At 44.9% G+C, this 22,081-nt stretch overlaps 1 pseudogene; it reads left to right on the top strand.

Annotated features, from left to right (window-relative positions):
- Positions 1–4,722: 4,722 nt before the first annotated feature.
- The window catches only part of LOC141097824 (nicotinamide N-methyltransferase-like), a 65,961-nt pseudogene continuing 48,602 nt past the window's right edge, over positions 4,723–22,081 (top strand).

Raw genomic sequence — 22,081 nt, 5'->3', positions numbered from 1 at the left:
GTACACTTCCAGTGCATTCTCTGCTCTGCTTTTCCCAGTACGCTTTCCAGTGTGTGCTCTGCTCTGTCCCTGTACGCTTCCAGTGCGTGCTCTGCTCTGCTTTTTCCCAGTACGCTTCCCAGTGTGTGCTCTGCTCTGACCCTGTACACTTCCAGTGCGTGTTCTGCTCTGCTTTTCCCAGTACGCATTCCAGTGTGTGCTCTGCTCTGTTCCTGTATGCTTGCCAGGGCGTGCTCTTCTCTGCCCAGGATCTCGTACCCTCTGTGAACTCTGCCTTGTCCCGGATCCCGTGTCTCTCTGCGGCTGCTCAGCTCTATTTCATTCTCAGTGAGTACCCTGATTCTTCTCCTTTACTTCGAGCCGATTCTCTGGCACTAGCTATTGCGGTATACCTTCCTCCTGGGCCTGCCCCTAACGGTCCCTGTATAGGGGTCGGTTCCACCTGGCCAGCTCGCCCAGGGTCCACGCTAGGTTTTGTAACACTCACAATCCAGAAATGTCAGTGGCTGGATGAAAGATGCAACAGAAACTCACTCAGCTTTTATGCACACACACTGATTTACTGATTACAAGCAAACATGTCACAGGTGAGGATGTTACCTTTAGTAGCCATTAAAACCCATTTGTGTCAACTTCTGTGCATGTTATGAGGCCAAAATCACCAGGGTATGTGAACTTTTGATCAGGGTTATTTGTATGTTTTGGGTTGTCATTATGATTTCAAAAAAGAAAACTCAGTACTTTGACAATAAATGGTTTCACCCAACCACTAACCATCAATGGAGAAAAAGTTTTGGTGTTATCATTCATATTCTCTGAAAATAGACCAAGAAAGCAAAGTTTCTGCCGGGGTATGTAAACTTTTGAGCACAACTGTATATCTTCATTCCACAAAATCAGGTCCTAATGACATTAGTCAAAATAAACCTTTCTTTACTCAAACTCTTTAAGTCTAATATCCAAACTAGAGTCTTCTCTAGGAAAATGTCTAGGATCTATTTATCTAGTCTTAAAGAAGAACATTTATGGGGAAAAGAATTATGTTAAAATGCAGTGTGTCCGTAAAGTCATGGTGCACTTTTGACCAATCACAGGAAAGCAACAAAAGACGATAGAAATGTGAAATCTGCATGAAATAAAAGGAAAACCCTCCATGGAGACCACCAGCTGGAGTACATTAGCTTTTGGCATCTAAGTGGATTGCGCTCCAGGGCAGTGGGGATACTCGGTACCAGTCTGGTATTCAAAGGGGATGTGTCACGGAAGCAGTGACCCGGTCTGTGGCTCTGGGCGTCCAATTAAAGGGATATTTACAAGGGAATAAAGCTTATAATAAAATGTTCGTGACACCACCTGTGGTACTCAGCAATAAAAATGTTAGTCGACGCTGCAGATTCAGTCCACTGGGACAGTTTTTGATGCAGCAGAGTTGGTTCAGCTCTCCACAGGCAGAGATAGGTCCCAGGGCAGTTAGGATACTAAAGATAATGTTGAAGGTGAATGTGGTGCAGGGCAGGTGACGCAGGAAAGATTCAGAAGACACAACAGAGTGCAGTTTCCTTTACCTTTTACTGAGCTGTGCAGGTACCGTCCGGGGTTCAGGATATAGATGGTTCTGGAGTCGGTCAGCCTGTAAGCAAATTGGGGATCTCCTTAATCAGGTGGGTTGTGAGGCCTCCTTTCTAACACTATTCTCTGAGGTACTTGCTGTTGTAAACTCTCTTCAAGTTACTCTCTCTGTCTGCTACTTAGGTAGAACTCCACTCGCATGACAGGCAACTGTAGCCTGCTTCAGGGATCACTCCTATCTGGCGTCTCCGGCTGACATGTGCCGCTGTGTCATCGAGTATCAGTTGGGGGCAAAGGATATGCGGTCTTCTGTCCTCCAGATTCTGCTGCTGAGGCTTTAGTACCCACATAGCCTCAAGCTCCAGGGCCCGGTCTCTGGCGCTCAAGCCTGGGGGTGAGCTCAGCTATAGTTCCTGTCCCCCAGCTCCTCTCCACACATCCTGTCTCAACCCTGTTCAGGCACTAACTCCCACTAACTTCCTCCTCCTGACCATAGAGAGCAGCTCCCCTGAAGTCGGGTTTAGAGCTCCCCCTGCTGGCCTGGAGAAGGAACTGTGCTGTATGCTGGAACTACCTGGTAAGGAGATTCCTTCTTTGCTTCCAGGAATGACATCACTCCCCCCTGAAGGGAGGCAATGCCACTGTGGCAACCAAACTCCTAGGGTGCCACATAAGCATCGTGATCTGTCCAGGGCGTTCATTCAGGAAACAATTGGTCCCACCAGGATGCAATTGCAGGGCACTGATGGTTTGCCTGAAGGTCCCTCATGGCTTCCCTGTTTGTTCTCATGAGAAGTCTAGCCACAGGATGGTCTTCATGGGAGATTACGATTTTTACTATATAGAGCAATACTGAAGTACAGTATAGAAATTGCATGTAATTTGCACATGATTGTATTAATGAAGTTTTTTCAAAGCCAAATACCTGGAAGTATCAAAAAGCAAAGCAGCTTAATATAAAGCATGACAAACCAAAAAGAGACAAAATCCACAGCGTCAAAAACACGTAAAAAAAGCATTCAAAAGCACAACATAAGAAATACTCATTGTAGCCTTATTGAAGCAGAAAACTGCAAAATCCACTGGGAAATAAATTAATCATTTGTTTTTTTAAGTCACTTTTCTTTTTTGACTTGTGCTGTTCTCTGATACTTTTTGCACCAAATTCATCAAAATGGCACACTATGTGACAATTTTTTTTCCCTGCCATTAACTGGTTTTGTGACTGTTTAGTGTGAAAAGTCACCCATTTCACATAATTAGAAATAAACATGAGTCCAATACTTTCAATAAAACACAATGTGGCAATCAATGGAAATAAGCCGCCATACTAATATTATGTTCCGCTCCATAAACATACAAATTTAGGAGAAAAAAGGGAGCAAACGAATCCAAGTAGTATAAAAATATCAAAAACAAACACACCTCTGACGTACGTTTCGGGCTCAGGAGGCGCTTTCTCAAGGAGATGTGGCTATAATGAATTGCAGGACCTTATGTAGTCCTAGTAACGGTCACATGCAGAGTCACTTGACCCGTATCCACCAATGAGAGCGGCCATAGCGGTGCATGTGCCGTGCTGCCACCAGGTCCTCCACCATGAAACAGGCATCCAGCATCAGAGAGCACTCGCAGAGGATTAACCCCAGCGCGAGCGTCCGAGGCAAATGGACATTTCAACTTTCAATCATGAGTGGGATCATATGAGGGAGATTCTCTCTAAACATTGGGCCATCTTGAGTTCCAAACCATCCTTGCGTCCGACTATTGGAGATCGCCCTATGATGACCTCTAGAAGGTCTAAAAATTTAAAAATTTAAAAGATCTCCTTGTTAGGAGCCACTATGTCCCATCACGGACTAATCCATTTGGCTCCAGGGGTCCGGTCGCTGGATCTATTCCCTGCGGCCACTGTCTTGCCTGCTCGAATGTCCTGCGATGCTCTACATTCCACACTTCAGATGGTTCTAAAGAATTCCAGATTGCCCAGCATATATCATGTGGTAGTACCAATGTCATATATTATGCGACATGTGGGTGCCCCATGATATACGTTGGTTTGACTTCAAGAGAATTACGTGTGAGGGTGCGTGAGCATGTGCGGGACATTCAGGTGGCCAAGACAGTGGCCGACTGCTCTACCCTCAAGACTATACCTCACCACTTCAAGATGTTTCACAATTGTGACCCTCAATCATTTATGGTGAGAGGAATTGACTGTATCCACCTGGGGGTTAGAGCAGGGAACTACAAGAAGATTTTAGCCCAAAGAGAGACTAAATGGATTGTCACCTTGGATACGGTGACTCCAAAAGGTCTCAATGAGTCCCTAACTTTTGCCTCTTTTTTATAGTTTTATACTCTTATTTTCTGTGCCTCTCCTGCATCCACCATTTCGCACATTTCCCCCATGTCCGAGGTTATTTTATTTGCTTTTAAACCTTTGTGTGTTCTTTTCACTCTAGTGTCACTTATTAATTGTGCCTATTTTGGATTAATGGGATCCTCCTGGGACATATATTGTGGATGGTTCCTCTGGACTCGTCGCTGGGCAGATATGTCATACTAGTGAAGATGATATTCTGGATATGAACTTATTTCTGTGTCCCCTGTAGGTGTAGGTGACAATTTCCATATATACCATCTACTCATTGGGGATTTTTGAAGATATGCTTATTAACATCCATTGTCTCCGTTTTTGAATCTTATCTGAATATGCCTGTGTCATTTGTCATATTACGTGGTCTCAGTGTTACACCTGTTATATGATTATAATTGTGCGTGTTTATATATGCTTTTTTTAAAAAAAATTTGTTTATATATTTATGTTGCCATACATGCACCAGTATATCTTTTGTCAGAAGTGTGAGGCGTGGCCTTAGATTTCGGCCATGCGCATGTGGTTCGTGCCCCCCAGTTGCCCTCTTCATACGACCGGTGTCCATTTTCCTCGGACGCTCGCGCGGGGGTTAATCCTCTGCGTGTGCGCTCTTACACTGGACGCCTGTTTCATGGTGGAGGACCTGGTGGCAGCACGGCACATGCGCCGCTATGGCAGCTCTCATTGGTGGATACGGGTCACGTGACTCTGCATGTGACCGTTACTAGGACTACATAAGGTCCTGCAGTTCATTATAGCCTCATCTCCTTGAGAAAGCGCCTCCTGAGCGCGAAATGTACGTCGGAGGTTTGTTCCACGCTTGGGGGTAACTGTGCACCACCTGGTAAGCTTTTTCCATATGACTGTCGCTGATATATGATGTAACTTATGATGAATGTTATGGATTCTGCTTGCCGTCATTAGCCCTATTGCCTGATTACACATCAGCTGGTTGCCCTGAGGATATTTTGTCCAGCCTATATGGCGATTATTTGGCATTTGTAACAGCCCTTGTGTCGGCATATTTTACAAACTATCCTGGCTAATGTTGTATACAGGTGCAGTCATTTTTTTTTTATTTTTTTTTTTCACCCCCACCTGCCTTCTTAATATTGGTGTCTATTTGTCATCTGCAACTTTGCTGGTTATTTATGTATATTGTCTGTGCCCGCATTTAATAAAGGATTTTGATAGTTTTATACTACTTGGATTCATTTGCTCCCTTTTTTCTCCTAAATTTGTACATTTCACATAATGTCACAAAACGTGTGCCAAAATGACCGCCGATTATAAGATGACTCTAAGGGGGAATTTGGATAATTTGAGTAAAGTTGTGACAAATTTTGCGACTTTTTAAAAAAAAATCAAAAAACATCTAAAAAAATCTGGAAAAGTCAGTGACAAAAATATCAGTAAACTAAATCACAAAAGACAACTTGAATAAAGGCTCAAATGTCACCAGATATAAATAAAACTGCAGCCCTTTGAGTTTCTGATCTGCTTCTGCTCCAAAATAGTGGAGTGAGCCCTAAAGCCAAAATAGCCTTAGGCTACGTTCACACACATTCCTGCCCTTAATGGCGTATGGGGCCCAGGCCGTGCCCCCCTCTCTTCTGCTCACTGGCCCCAGCGGCAGGTTCCTGCCAGTTCAGTGACTGAGCGAGCATCGTCGGACACATGTTCAGGTAAAATCTATATTGCCATGCAGGAACGGCTTCCAACAGGGCCACAGTTTACAGCTGCCAGTCAATCACAGGCTGGCAGCTGACTTCAGCGCGCACGTTGCCAGTGTATAATGTCACTGCCATACGTCGGGACGTCCGTGCCTCTGATGAATCGAGCAGAGGACACTGCTATATCTCAGCCCTGGTAAGGAGAAACTTTTCTTTTTGTAAAACCGCAGTATGGACAGACACAGGGGCAGTATGGAGAGACATGGCGGCAGTGTGGAAAGACACGTGGCCCGGATGGAGGGACGTAGGGCCAAGAATGAGACACATGGTGTCCAGCATGGAGTACATATGGGAGCAGGATGTAGGACATTATTACTGTAGGGCCTCATTATGGGTTATTATTACTGCTGTGATACATTTTATTTTTGAGGATACTGTTTCCAATGGGGGGGGTCCTGCTAGTGTGCAGGACAATATTGTCACTTTTTCTCTTCATCTGGTATAGTGTATAAGTTGGGGAATGTGCTCTGGAAGCGGTGGTCTAGATAACTTATTTTCGGCAGAGACAAGTCCTGATTGGAAAAAGTGATGGTGGTCTGTGATGGAGGAAGATGAAGGACTTCAACTAGAGATGCCACCACTGACACTATATACAGAGCTCCTATGTATGTCACTGGTAATCCCTGCATTATCTGTACACTGACACTATATACAGAGCTCCTATGTCTAATGTCACCGGTGATCACTGTATTATATGTACACTGACACTATATACAGATCCCCTGTGTATAATGTCACTGGAGATCACTATATTACTTGTACACTGACACTATATACAGATCTCCTGCGTATAATGTCACTGGTGATCACTGTATTGCTGTACACTGACACTGTATGCTAAGTACAGAGCTCCTGTGTATAATGGCAATTATGGTAACATTAGTATTGTGTTTTTTTTAAATAATGATCGGTATTGTAGTATTCAGTCACTATGTGGTGGCAATATGTGGTCCAGTCATGGTGTGGTAGAATTTTCCCTTGCATGTGGTATTATTGGTCACTATATGGTATTAATATGTGGTCTGGTCATAGTGTGGTGGTATTTGTTCCTTGTATGTGGTATTATTCGGTCATAATGTGGTTGTAATATGTGGTCTCGTCATGATGTGAAGGTATTTGTCCCTTGTATGTGGTATTATTCGGTAACTATGTGGTGGTAATATGTGATCCAGTCATGGTGTGGCGGTATTTGTTCCTTGTATGTGGTATTATTGTTCATTTTAAATAAATGTATATAACCCATTCCCTTAAAGAAATATAAATATACCTAAAAGAAGTATTGGATATTTTAACAAATATTTAATAGGTTAGAGTAGAGTAGGGCCCGGCCAAAAGAGTCTACCTAGTCGTGGTGGCGGCTTAAAAAAATCTTTTGGCCAAAACAAGAGCTGCTGGCTATGTATGTGACCTGGTGTTAGGCTGGAGTCACACTAACCTGCGCAAAATACGGTCAGTATTTTACATGCGTAATACGGATGACAGACCCCTAAACAGTGCTCCGTATGTCATCCGTAATCAAGGTGTGGTCGCGTATTTTGCGCATGTCAGCATCCGTATGTAATCCGTATGGCATCCGTATGCTGAGATTTTCTCGCAGGCTTGCAAAATGGACATATAATGGAGCCCTATGACAGTTTTAATAAAGAAATGAAAGAATAGATATAGACACATAGAATGCATATATATATATATATTCTATGTGTCTATATCTATTCTTTCATTTCTTTATTAAACCTGTCAGTGTGAGTTTACTGTATAGCGCACTGAATTGCCGGCTTTGCTAAAAGACACCGGGTGCGTATTTCTCGCAGGTCACATGTGTGGTCCGTGTGTAATCCGTATTTTTTGCGCACCCATAGACTTGCATTGGCGTATTACGGCCGTAGTACGCTGACAATCGCAGCATGCTGCTAGTGGCACGGAGCGTAGGATACTGAGGAGAAATATACGGCTGGTGCGAGGGACCCCATAGAGAATCATTGGTCCGTGTCTCATGCGTGCTTTTTGCGCCTCTCACTCTCCCGTATTCCTCGCCAGTGTGACCCCGGCCTTAGATGGGAACTGATAATGTGTGATGGGTGAGGAAATGGTGCAGAAGAGGAGTTTTTCTATCAATGGGTTGTGGGACTGGGGTTGGAGGCAGAGCTGGGGTGGAGTCTTAAGGAGGTCAGAAAATTTTGCCAATATGGGTCAACGAAATTTCTGATGGCAGCCCTGTTCACACATTGCGTTTATCTGCATGTAAAACTTGCTCTCTTGGCAGTAGAGAAGCTGCTTACAAAAGGCAGGTTTTGCTACATTTTTGTCCTCTCTTGTGCATGCTGATAAAGTGTAGTGTCCCCCAAAACACGACACAATTTCTTTGTTTTTGCACCAAAAAGGCAGGAAAACCTGATAACTGAGTTTTCTGCTGCGTTTTTCTACTTACTCAATGGTTTCTAAGAGTGAAAAAACTCTGAAAGAAGTGACATGCTGCAGTTTGCAAAAACGTAGCAGTTTTCCAACTCAGTCAGGAAAAAAACAAGGTGTGTGCATTAGATTTCTGAAATATCAAAGCTTTTGCTCGTTCTGTAGCTAAAAATTTTGCAATTAAAGAAACACAGCAAAAACGCAATGTATGAACATAGCCTAAGTTCACATTTGCGTACCAGGGCTCTGCGGAGGGCTCCGTACTTCCTCCCTGGAGCTCCGCCCAATTCCACACTTCTGTTTAGGTCCGCCTACTTCTGCATGCGTCCTGCGTGCCTATCATTAACATTGGGTACGCAGGACATGCTGATGCGTCATTTTGATGCACCTGCCGTCTGCGCAAAACGCAACTTGCGTTCCCGTGCAGTCGGCAGGCGCATCAAAACAATGCATCCGCATACATCCGCATGTCCTGCATACCCAATGTTAATGATAGGTACGCAGGACGCATGCAGAAGTAGGCGGACCTAAACGGGAGACGTGCAGAAGTTGGCGGAGCTTATGGGAGAAAGTACGGAGCCTACCGCAGAGCCCTGGTACACAAGTGTGAACTTAGCCTTAGAGATGTGTTTTTCCAATCTAGCTGGTGATGAAAATACTGAGGTTATAACTAGAACAGAAATGGCTTTTTTTTTTTCGTGGCTGGTGGACATGCACAATTTAAGCTCTAAGTACCTCAATTTTAATAGTATAGTCTGTGGCAGTAATACAATTTACATTTCATACATTAAATGATTGCATACATCTTACTGTATAAAGTAGCTGCTGCTGAATGCCTTGTTTGTATACAATACAGTGAGAGCACCTTGCACCTGTTCATACTCGCTTCATTCTGTTTTAAGGTCAGTTTTTGCTTCTTTGTAGCACCCAATTGCCTCCATATTAGACTGAGCACCTCCCATCAGCCTAAGGCTGTTTTTAATTAGTGCTGGCTCTTACCTACCCTTCAAGTTTACAGACTGCCCTACCCAGGAATGGTATTCCTGATAGAAACACTTAGGCCGGGGTCACACTGGCGAGGAATACGGCCGAGTGAGAGGCGTTAAAAGCACGCATTACACACGGACAAATGATTCTCTATGGGGTTGCTCCCAACAGCCGTATAATTCTCGACTGTATTCTATGGTCCGTGCCAATCGCAGCATGCTGCGATTGTCAGCGTACTACGCCCGTAGTACGCCACTGCAAGTCTATGGGTGTGCAAAAAATACGGATTACATACGGACCACACGTGTAACCTGCGAGAAATACGCAGGTCTTTTGGCAGGTGACAGGAAATGGGCCAATCCATCATCAGGAAGCTTAGACATGCTAATTAGCTCAAAAAGCGCTCCAGACATCCAGGAAGTACGCCTCCACTGAGTTCTGTAGCATCATGGCGCCATATTTCCTCAATGTGGAGATGCTGATTGTACTAGCGCAGGAGCGACCGGAAATCTGGGACCAACGTGATGCCCATTATGCCAACCGGGCAAGAAAGGAGGCGTCATGGAGGCGCATATGTCGCCAGATGTTCCACGATTTTGGTGATCGGCCATGTGAGGAGCAGCAGCAACTGAGTAAGTACAACCCAAAAACTGTTTAAAATTACCTCACATCAAAAAATTCATATAGATTCACCCCCCCCCCCCCTTCCTGTGCTTGTACTTTTTTCATCATGAGGTGGGTAGATTTTGATGTTACCTATGGTTTTACACTGCCATCATTTGGCCAAGGCCACAAGCTCCTCATCCTCCTAGCCTACCAAGTTAGTAAGTGTAGTTACTTGATACATGAACTATTGTGACCCTGTGTATCTGGCCTGGATGCACCAATTATATATGCCACCCTGGGTAGAAAGCACACCCCATAAGGCCCCATGCCTAGGCTACTGGTAGCAAATTTGATATATCAAATATGTGAAATTGAGAAAATTTCCTGTCACATTGCAGTGGAAGATGTGATGAGACGCTGGCGCAGCATCCGCGACCAATACAGGTGGGAGCGTCAGCAGCGGTCCAGGAGTGGTGATGTGGGCCACCTAAAGAGGAAATACATCTATTATGACCGCCTCTCCTTCCACGCCCCTATTCTGGATCTGAGACCATAAGTAGATACCTCACACTACATTACACAGCCAAAAATATTGATTTATTTTTGGCTCTGTTCTATTTCATAACAGAACTCATTCCAACCTTACGGACAGAGGAACTGGCTCAGATACAGAGCCCATCATTGATCCTGTAGGGGATGAGGTGGCTGGCCCATCTTCTCCCCCTCCAAGAAGCATGGGTGAAGAATCCTCTCAGGAAAACCCAGTGCCCGCGCCACAAACCCCACCACCAGGACCACATCCACAACCAGGATCGTCTGCTGCTGCCCCATCAGCCATACAGGAGGAGCAGGGCAACATGAGCAGCAGCCCAACTGCCCAGATCCAGGGCTCCCCACAGCCTGCTGGACCATCCCGGTGAGGAAGAAGAAGGCTCCAGATCCCTGCCTAAGATACACGTACAAATGTTGACACTACGGTCCTCAACTTTTTGGCTAGAGTCAATAATGATGATGGCGAGGAGGCATACTCGCGCAGCCTGGCCCTTTATCTTCGTGCCCTTTCCCATGAGGTGAGGCTCCGTATTCGAGGATGTTTTCAGATCCTGCTTGATGCTTGCACACACCCCAATACCCATATGAATTATTTGACTATCTGGTGAGGTGGCAGCTTTCACCCAGAAATCTAATGCGCCTTAGACACCCCACACACATGATTGCTCAAGCAGGCTCTGAGGATCCTCAAATACGTGGGCCTACACCTCACCCCCTTCCTCCCCCCTACCCAACCTTCCCAACAGCAGCCACATATGTCTGGCTCTAGCCAACCTCACCAATATGGCCACTTGTTCCCACCCAGTGTTGGAGGCTGGTCCCAACCTGGTTGGGGACGACATGGATATATTGGTGGGTATGAGACATGGGCCTACCAGACCCAACAAGATGCCCCTCACTGGGTATGGTTGACTAAAGCGGCGTGACAAAAGCCAGTTGAAGAGAACCTGCTCAGTTGTGTTGAAACTCAGACTGTCTGCCATGTTGCACATACAACACCTAGTGAAGGCAAGGTCACAAATGGACAGAATGGAGGCTGCCACCTGTTCCTGAGGCAATAAATAGGGTGCAGGCTAATGATTTAAATAGTTTGCAGGCCTCAAAACCGTTAAATGTCCATTTTGCAAGCCTGCGAGAAAAACTCGCAATATGGATTCCATACAGATGCTGACATGCTCAAAATACGCGACCACACCTTGCTTACGGATGACATACGGAGCACTATTTAGGGGTCATTCATCCGTATTATTTGGAGTCTTGTATGAAGAGCATGCAACATTTCTCAGCGGCTGGGCTATTAGTCTCCCACCTATTGTTATCACAGTAGAGACTCCTCCATAGACTGCCACCCGCATGACTGTGCCCCCTTACAGTATTTGTTTCTGTCCTGTCACTGTCATCACTGGAGATGAGTAAAATTGAATTTTAAAATTTTAGAAAAATTTGATTCTCCATAATTTTTTTTTTGCAAATTTTCCCTACATAAACTTAGCAAAACTGCAGCGAGCTGTGGCCACCAGCTTACTGAACCATAGAAGGCCAAGCAAATGGTTAGGTTAAAGTACATAAAAAAAACCCACGATACACACCTGTCCTGCCATCCGTTAGTCATCCTTTACCTTTTCCCATCACATGCATCTTGTTCGGCGTCTTTCACTCCAGGTCATGGCTTCTGGTTCCACTAGGCATCGGGCATCACTGCGTGCCGTGCTGTCGTGGCGCACATTGTGATGTCATGATTTCCGACAGTGATTGGATAAGCCTGGAGCCACGGTCTGGAGTGTGTGATTTTTATATTATTTTTTTATTTTGTTTTTATCACAATTTTCTAATGGAAAATTCTACAACTCCTGCACATGTTACATGTTGGCTTTCTGTTCTACCCTCTCGTAGTCATAACCAAATCTCTGTTATTCTATTTATATATTGGAATTTTTATTTTTTTGGGGGGGAGTGGGGAAATTATTCGAGTGTATGAATTAATCCCCTATTAGTTTTTATTGATACCGAATTTTTTACCATTTTTGATTTTTAGAAGTTTGTGGCTAGACACTGATGACCTATATGATGCTGTTTAATTATTTACAAGTCTTATTTGGTTTTTCCATATATAATTATTTTTTTTCTTTATTAGAGCGGAAGCTGTAAATACTGTACTTGCAGTGGTGTATGATGCAAGTCCAAGTTTAATTCCAGAGCGTTTCCTGGGCCACCTGGTGGTGGAATCTCGGTACTGTAGGTTGCAAATTATTACAATGTAGCCAGACTGCATTATCAGGGAAGGCACCGTGCCTGTCTGTTAATGATGGATACATTTGTGTGTAAGAAATGTATGAATGTGTATAATGTAGCAGAGGTATATATTATATACTGCATTCTAAGTGAGGAGTAAACTTTAAATATGCCTCCCCAAATCTCTGCAATAATGGGGTGCACAACACATGTGCAAAATTAAGGTAAGCATGTCTCCTATCTTTGAATAATAGAAAAGAGGGGGACACATAGTGTGGTGCACGCAACACACCCTCCTGAAATTATTTTACGCTGAGTCCCTCACCTCCCCCAGTCCTTTTATAGATGTGCCCATACAAATATTACTCCTAGTGAAGCACATTGGAGTTCCCACACAGTATTCTGCTCCCCCTCAGTGCCCACCTCACAGTAGAACTCCACTCCCATCACCCAATGTGCCATCACAAACAGTATGGTGCCTCCCCAATGTCCTTCGCACACAATATCATGCCGTCTATGGTGTCCCCCACCCCAACATGAGGATGCCCCCCTTACAAGCATACGTCTTGCCTATGTGTCACATCCCTGCTGATCTTTGCTGCCCTGTCATGTGACCTGATGGAACGGTGGAGCAGGGATGGCTCTCTGCTGCACCACTGTATTCAACGGTGCCTGTCTCCAGAGGGCACGGATACAGTTGAAGTCCTGATGTTACACCCTCCAGACCAACCAGTTCACTAGATTAATGATTGTTTCTCTTAATCCGTGAATGTTGGGAGGTAAGGCTACCTTCCTACAATGAGTTTTTGGATATTTTTTTTTTACGCTGCATATTTTAAAAAAAAATGCAAGTATCCTATTTTACCTAATGGGTGCAGAAAATCTGCAACCTCAAAAACTCATCATGGGAATGTAGCCTAAGAGGCAAGAAACACATAGGAAGCCTGAGGTCTAATTCATGGCAAGAGGATTTTAAAGGGGTTGTCCAGTGTAAAATAAGTAACTGTGTTTGGCAGCAGACTTATGAACCGTCCCAGATCATGCACTGTTCGCTGCGGGGATACGGCGGTGATGTATGCCGTATGCATACTCCCATGCAGAGCCGTCTACTGGGCGTGGCCTCACTCCATACATGGGTATAGAGCGAGGCCACACCCACCGGACGGCTTCTGTCCTGGGGGGTATGCATATGGCATACATCACTGCCGTTCCCAACTCAGAAACCAGTTAATCCCCACCAGGCTTTGTGCATGTGCTGGGGGGATTCATAAGTCTGCAGTTACATAGAGTGACTGCAGACTTTTCATTTTAGACCAGACAATCCCTTTAAGATTTATTCCGTGACTATAAAATAGTAGTGCATTGTCTTTCGTCTCTGGTTCTATCACAACATGTACAAAAACACAGAGCCTGACTGCTCCATTCACAGATCAGCCCCTGCAGTACCTGAAAACGACCACTGCACAGTGAACGGCGCTGAGATCTTTGGTGCGACTAAGGCTACTTTCACACTAGCGTCGTGTGACATACGTCGCAATGCACCGTTTTGGAGAAAAAACGCATCCTGCAAAGTTGCCCACAGGATGCGTTTTTTCTCCATAGACTTGCATTAGCGACGCATTGCGACATATGGCCACACGTCGCATCCATCGGGCGACGGATGCGTCGTGTTTTGGCGGCCGCACCGCACAAAAAAAGTTACATGTAACTTTTTTTGTGCGTCGTGTCCGCCATTTTCGACCGCACATGTGCGGCCAAAACTCCGCCCCCTCCTCCCTGGACATTACAATTGGGCAGCGGATGCGTTGAAAAACTGCATCCGCTGCCCCCGTTGTGCAAATCTTTCACAACGTGCATTGCGACGGGCTCGTACTGACGCAAGTGTGAAAGCAGCCTAATTGACGGTTAAAGTATTTTTCCAGTATGTAATTTTATGCTATTCCCTTTTCTGAGACTGGCTCAGTCCCAGTGTAAACTATGCAGAGAATGTGCGGGCTGCGGACCTAAAACATGTCAAGTATGTGGCACCTAATGAAAGTCTATGGCGTACAAATCTCACATATTGAATGTTTGCGCACATTTTAGAACCTGCAGAGGCTGCTGGATTATCCTTTTTTTTTGTCATCTATATTTCATCCTAATTATATTCAGTAATCGTCTTTTAAAGTAGGCCTGGGCAAACTGTGGCCTGCAGGCCACATCCGGCCCCCTGAGTGTTTCTGTGCGGCCCGCTGACACTCGCAGTCAGAGGGTCGGAGAGGGACTGATCTATGAGTCTGATCTTGCTCAGAAGTGATTGTAGCCCCGCCCTCGTCTTCTCATTGGTGGATGCGGGGTTGCTCGCTTCCTGGCTGGCAGAGCGGTCAGGACAGGAGGAGGGAATCGGGGACTACAACACCCATCTGCTGTAGATAATGGGCAAGTAGATTCTAAGTGGAGCCCAGATACCACCTGGGAGGCAGCATCGAGTATCTGCTATGGAGGAGGTCATAGGACCTGCATTGCCGCCTTTCACACTGTGGAATGAAAGTTGTGGGGCTGTAGTTTATGTTCAGGGAGAGCAGCTAATTAGTAGCCACTGAATCTCCCTGGGACTGAGTATTCCTACGAATATGGGGTCCAACAGTGAAGTGCCCCCTCACCTCCACTACATGCAGCCTGCAGATGGGATATTCCATGTGCTCCCCAAACTGCTCTTCTGCCCCATCATGTACTCTGCTGCCTCTTTGCTCACAGCTTGTGGTGTTGTATGTCCTATGCAGAAGAAGCAAGGGTTAAGTCCCTCATAGTGCTCCCCCTGTGATCTGTGGCTTATCACTCCACTCCATAGACTGCAGTAAGGATTCTCACCCCCTGCCTGTCAGCTCCTGCCCCATATGTAATGTGGATCTCTGCATGTGGAATAGAGGCGGGGAGCAACATTTTTCCAATGTTCCGCCTGTTGAAGTCTTAGGGTGTGTGCACACGCTGTGGATTCTGCTGCGGATCCGCAGCGGATTTGGCCACTGCGGATCCGCAGCAGTTTTTGCTGCTGTGTACAGTAGCATTCTAACCAATGGCAAAAAAAAACCGCTGTGCAGACGGTGCGGAATTTTCCACCCGGATTTGCTGCTGTTTCAAAACCGCAGAAAGAATTGACATGTCAAATCTTTCTGCGGATTCCGCTGTGGTTTGCCATCTCCTCCATCGTGGAGATGAAAAACCGCAGGGCAAAACCACAGGCCAATCCACAGGTCTTTGACCTGCAGATTTACCTGCGGATTTTACAAAATCCGCGTGGCCAAATCCGCACCCCAATCCGCAGCATGTACAAAAATAAAATTGGATCCCATATGAATCATCCGTATAGCATCCGATTTTTACGAATACATTTCTATTACTGAGACAGGACACTGTATATCTTCTTTTAAATTTTATTCATTTCTGATGTCTAAAAATGAATGCCATACAGATGACAATACAGATAGAAAATCATCTTTTTTCTGGATGAAAATCATGATTTTCTTTTATACGCTCATGTAAACTTCATCACATAAGCAACTGTTTTTTATAAGGTGATAAAATTAATATTATTCAGAGTTAAAGGGAGATTTGAAACCAAAGGTGACTTTGATACTGAATTTAATTTAATAATGTAGTCACTTTTCCAATATATTTCAGTTAAAAAAAATTCTACCTTTCCCACTCTACTCTAACTTCCTGTCTGCTTGTGGGTTTTTTTTTTTGTTTTTTTTGTTTTTTTTTTAAACTTCCAATGACACTTGTTTGAGAATCCCATTGCATTTTGGGGTACTCACAGGGACATCTTTAGGGGGCAGAGGCTGTGGTCACTGCCATAGCTGCTTTCCCCACCATGAAAACAAGCGTCATCTGTTTCAGAGACTGGACTGGACCCTGCCGGGTCATCTCGTCTCCTTAGAGTCAGCAAGGGAGCGCACTGTCACTGTGCATTCAAAGGAATATAGCACAGAAAACTCATACCGAGTATGCAGCAGAATTTACGTACAACACATTATCAAGTGAGCAAGACTAGCTGAGCTTCCAAAACAGACATCACTGATGGCGCCTCATTTCAGAGAGAGCGCAGAGGCTGTGGCAGTGTTCGCAGCGTCTGCCCCCAGATGACAGCTCATTCGAGTATCCCAGCATGCACTGGTGAATCTCAAGCAAAATGTCATGGGACGTTAAAAAAAAAAAAAAAAAAAAAAGACAGGAAGTCAGAATGTAGAGGGTACGTTAGGGAATTTTTCATTGAAGTATATTAGAAAACGAGATTAGATTATTACACTGAATAGATATACATTTAATATGAAATTCACCTTTGGTTTTGGACCGCCCCTTTTAAGTTTAGCTGATTGGTTCGACCCTCCACAGCAGTGCCAGTTTTTCATGTGGCCCCTTGGGAAAATTGCCCACCCCTGTTTTAAAGGAAACTTGTCAGGCACCACATGCCCACACTACATCTAGCAGTTGTGTCTACATAGCTATATACCCTGCCTGACAGTCCATTTATTACATTACACACATAAACAGATCTTTAGAAAAGGTATTTCTAAAGTCTGTATAATATATGTGAAGGCTTTGAGAGGGCATTAGTGTCCCCACCAGACTAGTCGTCCCACTTAGGCTACATTCAGACTTGTGTTAGGAGGCGCAGGGCCGCCGCTAAACTCCACCCCCAGCCGTGCCTCCTCCGGTCAGCTCCTCTGGGCGCATGATGCTGCTTGTGACCGGCATACCCTATATTTAGCGTTGGGTACGCTGGCCGTGCGCTGGTATGTTTTTGCCGGCGTATGCGCCCTTTTTGCGCTCGGCCCAGCGCAAAAAGGGCCCCCAGAGGAGGAGCTGACTGGAGGAGGCACGGCTGGGGGCGGAACTTAGCGGCGGAACTGCGCTGTGCCTCCTAACGCAAGTCTGAAAGTAGCCTTAGCATGTTACGCCCCTGTGGGAGTGATAACGACTTACAAGCGCCGACATAACCGCTAGCGCTATACATCCCTCGCGCATGCACGCAGCTTCTTTCCCTCACTACATTGATCCTCTGAGGCCGGGTGCATGTGTGCTGGCCTCAGAGAAACGTACTGCGCATGATGAGAAGTATTCTTCATTTCCGATCATGCGCAGTGCGTTTCTCTGAGGCCGGCAACATACACCCGGCCTCAGAGGATCAATGTAGTGAGGGAAAGAAGCTGCACACAGGCGCGAGGGATGTATAGCGCTTGTAGTTATGTCGGTGCTTGTAAGTCATGTTATCACACCCACAGGGGCTTGACAACATGCTTAGTGGGACGACTAGTCTGGTGGGGACACTAATTCTCTCTTGACTATTCAAAGACCTCATTTACATATCATATAGACTTTAGAATACTTTTTCCAAAGATCTGTTTGTGTGTAATGTTAAATTGGACTGTTAGGCAGGATAGTTATATATGCTCATACAACTGCTGGTGGTTATGGGTTCATGGGGGGACCTGACAGGTTCCCTTTTAAAGGAGAAATGCATGTAAAATGATCTTTTGATACATCATAAATACAAGTGAGATCGCTTTGATGTCTGACCTTTACACCACCATCAATTTCTTTAACAAGAAGACTTTACAGAGTGATCAGACTCCTTTCTTACCACACAAAGCTGTAATTGAAAGGGAATCTGTCAGCAGGATTTTGTCATGTAATCTGACAGCAGCATGATGTAGACACATAGACCGTGACTCCAGCGACATATCACATACTGGGATGTTTGTTTCAATAAAATGAATGTTTTATCAGCAGGAGATTATCACTACAGCAGAGGTATCTTGTGCCTCCTAGTCCTCCTTCTCAGTGTAACTCCGCCATCTGCCACTGATTGGCATATTTCTCTCAATATGCTGTGAGCACCAAAAACTGCCAATCATTGATGTTGGCGGGGTTATACAGGGATCATCATTCTGATCTACTGTTGATCTGAAGCAGAGAAAAGTTTGATTGTATCGAAATGACAGAATGCAGACCAGCAAGTGACACATGACTGGAATCAGGGTCTCTGCACCTACATCATGCTGCTGTCAGATTACATAGGATAAACCTGCTGATTCCTTTTAATTCATTTTAAATTGAAGAAGTTTACTTAGGAAAATGCCTTCTGCTTTCACAATTTCTTTTATTTATCGTTGATGTTATCATGGCAAACAGATTGTCTGCTATGATCTAGATCGAGCCAGATGGAGCAGGTAGATGTCGTTTCAATGGAGTAAGAAAGGAGACTCAAACAGCTAGTGTGGTTTACACTCAGGTTTCCACCAGATTAGAATCTGACAGCTTTACTTAAACAAAGTTACATCAATGTGCTTCAATGGATATTACGAAGTTATGCCATGTCACATATCAAGTTCAATACTTTTCTGAGTTTATTCTTATCATACATACATTACTGCTTATGACGTGTACGGTTCTGATGGTGTCAGCTTGTGGAGACCATGAGTCAGAAATGATCTCATTACTAAATGATAGCTTGGTGGGGATTATACACAGTAGATCACGAGTACACAACTTTGTGAACGTTCCCTTCACAATATGGATCATTTTGCACACACTGTTCCAATTCCTCCCTCTTTACTCGCTCCTTCTTTATCTTCACCGTCCCTCTCTTTTCAAACCAATTTTATTGAGAGTTTTTACAATAATGAGGGGAAGAGCTCAGGGGGAGGGTGGGAGGAATGGGGAGGGAAGGGAAGAAAGGGGGGGAAGGACCGGTTGGTCCAAACAAGTTTTCATTCATAAAACAATATTTGAGAGATATAATTGACTGGGTTATTTTATAACCAGAACCATGCTATAATAATATGTTTAATACAAACCAGATTGACTCTGGAGCAAAGAACAAACAACAAAATATCAGTGCAGCAATTGCTATAGGGTTAGCTTGTAGGAAATAATGTAATCCATCTGAGCCATTTATGATTGAAGAGGCCAATATTATTATTAATAGTGGCTAGTTTTAGTTCGAAAGATTTGTGTAAGGAGATTTTTTCCTTTATATCTTCAATTGTTGGAATATCCTGTCTTTTCCAATTAAAAGCTATGGAGCTTTTGGTAATAAGGAGGATGAGAATTATTAGAGGTGGTAATGTTTGGTTTGATTCTTGTGAGGTAATAGATAACAAGGCCAATTGGGGAGAGAGGGTGATGGGTTTTTGAAGAAGGGAGTTTATTAGGAGAGAAATATTTCTCCAGAGAGGTTTGATCACTGGGCAGTGCCAAAATATGTGAAAAAGATTCCCGTGATGTCCACATCCTCTCCAGCATAATGGGGAAATCTCAGGGTATAGCTTGGCTAGTCTGGCTGGGGTGTGATACCAACGCGAGATAATTTTCTGATGGGTTTCCAAGAGAGACATAGATAACGTGGCGGATATGGAGGAGGAACATGCCTGCTCCCAGTCCTCTATTCCTGGATTTATCCCAAGTTCCGTCTCCCACTTAATTATATTGTTTGTTTTGGTAAATTCGTGGCACTTATTGAGCCACATATAAATATAGGAAACCTTCCAGAAAAGGCAGTGGTTTATGTTGTTAATGAGATTGAAGAAAGGCTCAGAGGGTTTTGCGTTTTTCTTTCTAAAATTGGTTGCTAGTTCTTTTAGTTGAATATAGTCATAAAATGATGATGATGGAATACTGAACTTGTGTTTCAAATCGCTAAAGGAATAGATGTGGTTGTGTCCGCAAATGTCTCTGAATTTTTTGACACCGTGGTCAGACCAGATCGAGGGTAGATCTGACTCAAAAAGAGAAGCTATAACGTCGAGAGATAGAGGACCTAACGGGGCAGTATTCGTGACTAGAGTTGAGCGAAACGGGTCGAAAAAATTCAAAAGTCGCCGACTTTTTGGCAAAGTCGGGTTTCATGAAACGAAACCCGACCCTAGGATGAGGTCGGCCACGAGGTCGGCGACTTACGCGCCAAAGTCGCGTTTCAAAAGTTTGTTTTGCGCTCTTTTTCAGCCAATCAGGATCCACGGACACTGTGGGCAACGTGATGACATAGGCACGGGTCACCACCATCTTTCAGAAGGGCATGCAAGTGATTGGCTTGCTTTGGTGGGCGTCACAGGGGGTATAAAAGGGCGTGCACGCCGACCGCCATCTTACTTCTGCCGATCTTAGTATAGGGAGAGGTTGCTGCTGATTCTGTAGGGAGAGCGTTAGGCAGGGAAGAAGACAAAAAAACTGCTTCTGCTGCTAGCGATTTGGCCTGCACAACACACAAGTCACTGTGTGTGCAGTGCAAGGGGAGGCTATATTGTGGTGTATCAGTGGTGTTGGTTGTTGGGCTGCCTTCTAAGGCTTCCTGACACGCTGGCATTGCTGTTTACCCACTGCTCCGCAAACTGCTTTTTTAAATGCAATCCAATCTCCCTTATCCTCTCGTCACTTTGGTCACAGGCAGCTGTGCCATCGAGCGTGTCACATAGCGCTCAGATATCAGTGGGCCGCACACAATCCACAAGTGTCCAGTGTCCAAAAGTGTACGCAGAGATTCAAAATCTCCATTATCCTCTCGTCACTTTGGTCACAGGCAGCTGTGCCATCTAGCGTGTCACATAGCGCTCAGATATCAGTGGGCCGCACACAATCCACAAGTGTCCACTGTCCACAAGTGTACGCAGAGATTCAAAATCTCCATTATCCTCTCGTCACTTTGGTCACAGGCAGCTGTGCCATCGAGCGTGTCACATAGCACTCAGATATCAGTGGGCCGCACACAATCCACAAGTGTCCACTGTCCACAAGTGTACGCAGAGATTCAAAATCTCCATTATCCTCTCGTCACTTTGGTCACAGGCAGCTGTGCCATCGAGCGTGTCACATAGCGCTCAGATATCAGTGGGCCGCACACAATCCACAAGTGTCCACTGTCCACAAGTGTGTGCAGAAATTCTAAAACTCCCCTGTCCTATAGACACCTTGTACCTTGTTTTACATTACTATATAGTTTGTTGGATTTTGTCTACATTTCTACCAAAAATGAGGAAGGCTGGTGGAAGAGGCCGTGGAATTGGGCGGGGGTTGGCAGCTGGTAATGATGGTGTTGGTGGTGGATCTGATGGTAGTGGCAAGAGCAAAATAGGACCAAATGCAGGAGGTGCTGACCCTGCGTCATTGTCTGTCTACATAAGGCCTCGAACGCTTAGTTTTCTAGGAGTTGGTAAACCGCTTTTAAAGGCAGAGCATCAGCAAAAAGTTTTGTCTTACATTGCTGACTCAGCCTCCAGCTCTATCGCCTCCTCTTCTTCAGTTGTAAAAAGTAAAAGCACTGAGTCGTCATTGGAGGCTCATGTTCATGAACCACACCTTTCCTTGTGTCCTTCACCCCAACCAAGATTGAAGGATGACGCAGGCCATACTACTGATTACTCCATGGAGCTGTTTTCACATACCATGCCTGGATTATCAAGTCAAATGGTGAATTACCCAGGCCAAGATGAATCTGACATGGAGTGCACTGATGCACAGTCGCTGATGGATGATTCTGCTGGTACATTCACTCAGAGCACTACATTGTCCTCGCAGTGTACAGAGCCAGATTTTGACCCTGATGAGACTCAGGTGCCCCTTCCCGCACACTATA

The sequence above is a fragment of the Dendrobates tinctorius genome, unplaced genomic scaffold (assembly GCF_039654945.1).
Source record: "Dendrobates tinctorius isolate UK_male_01 unplaced genomic scaffold, ASM3965494v1 ptg000086l, whole genome shotgun sequence".
Lineage (NCBI taxonomy): Eukaryota > Metazoa > Chordata > Amphibia > Anura > Dendrobatidae > Dendrobates > Dendrobates tinctorius.
This window is presented reverse-complemented; position numbering and strand designations above follow the sequence as displayed.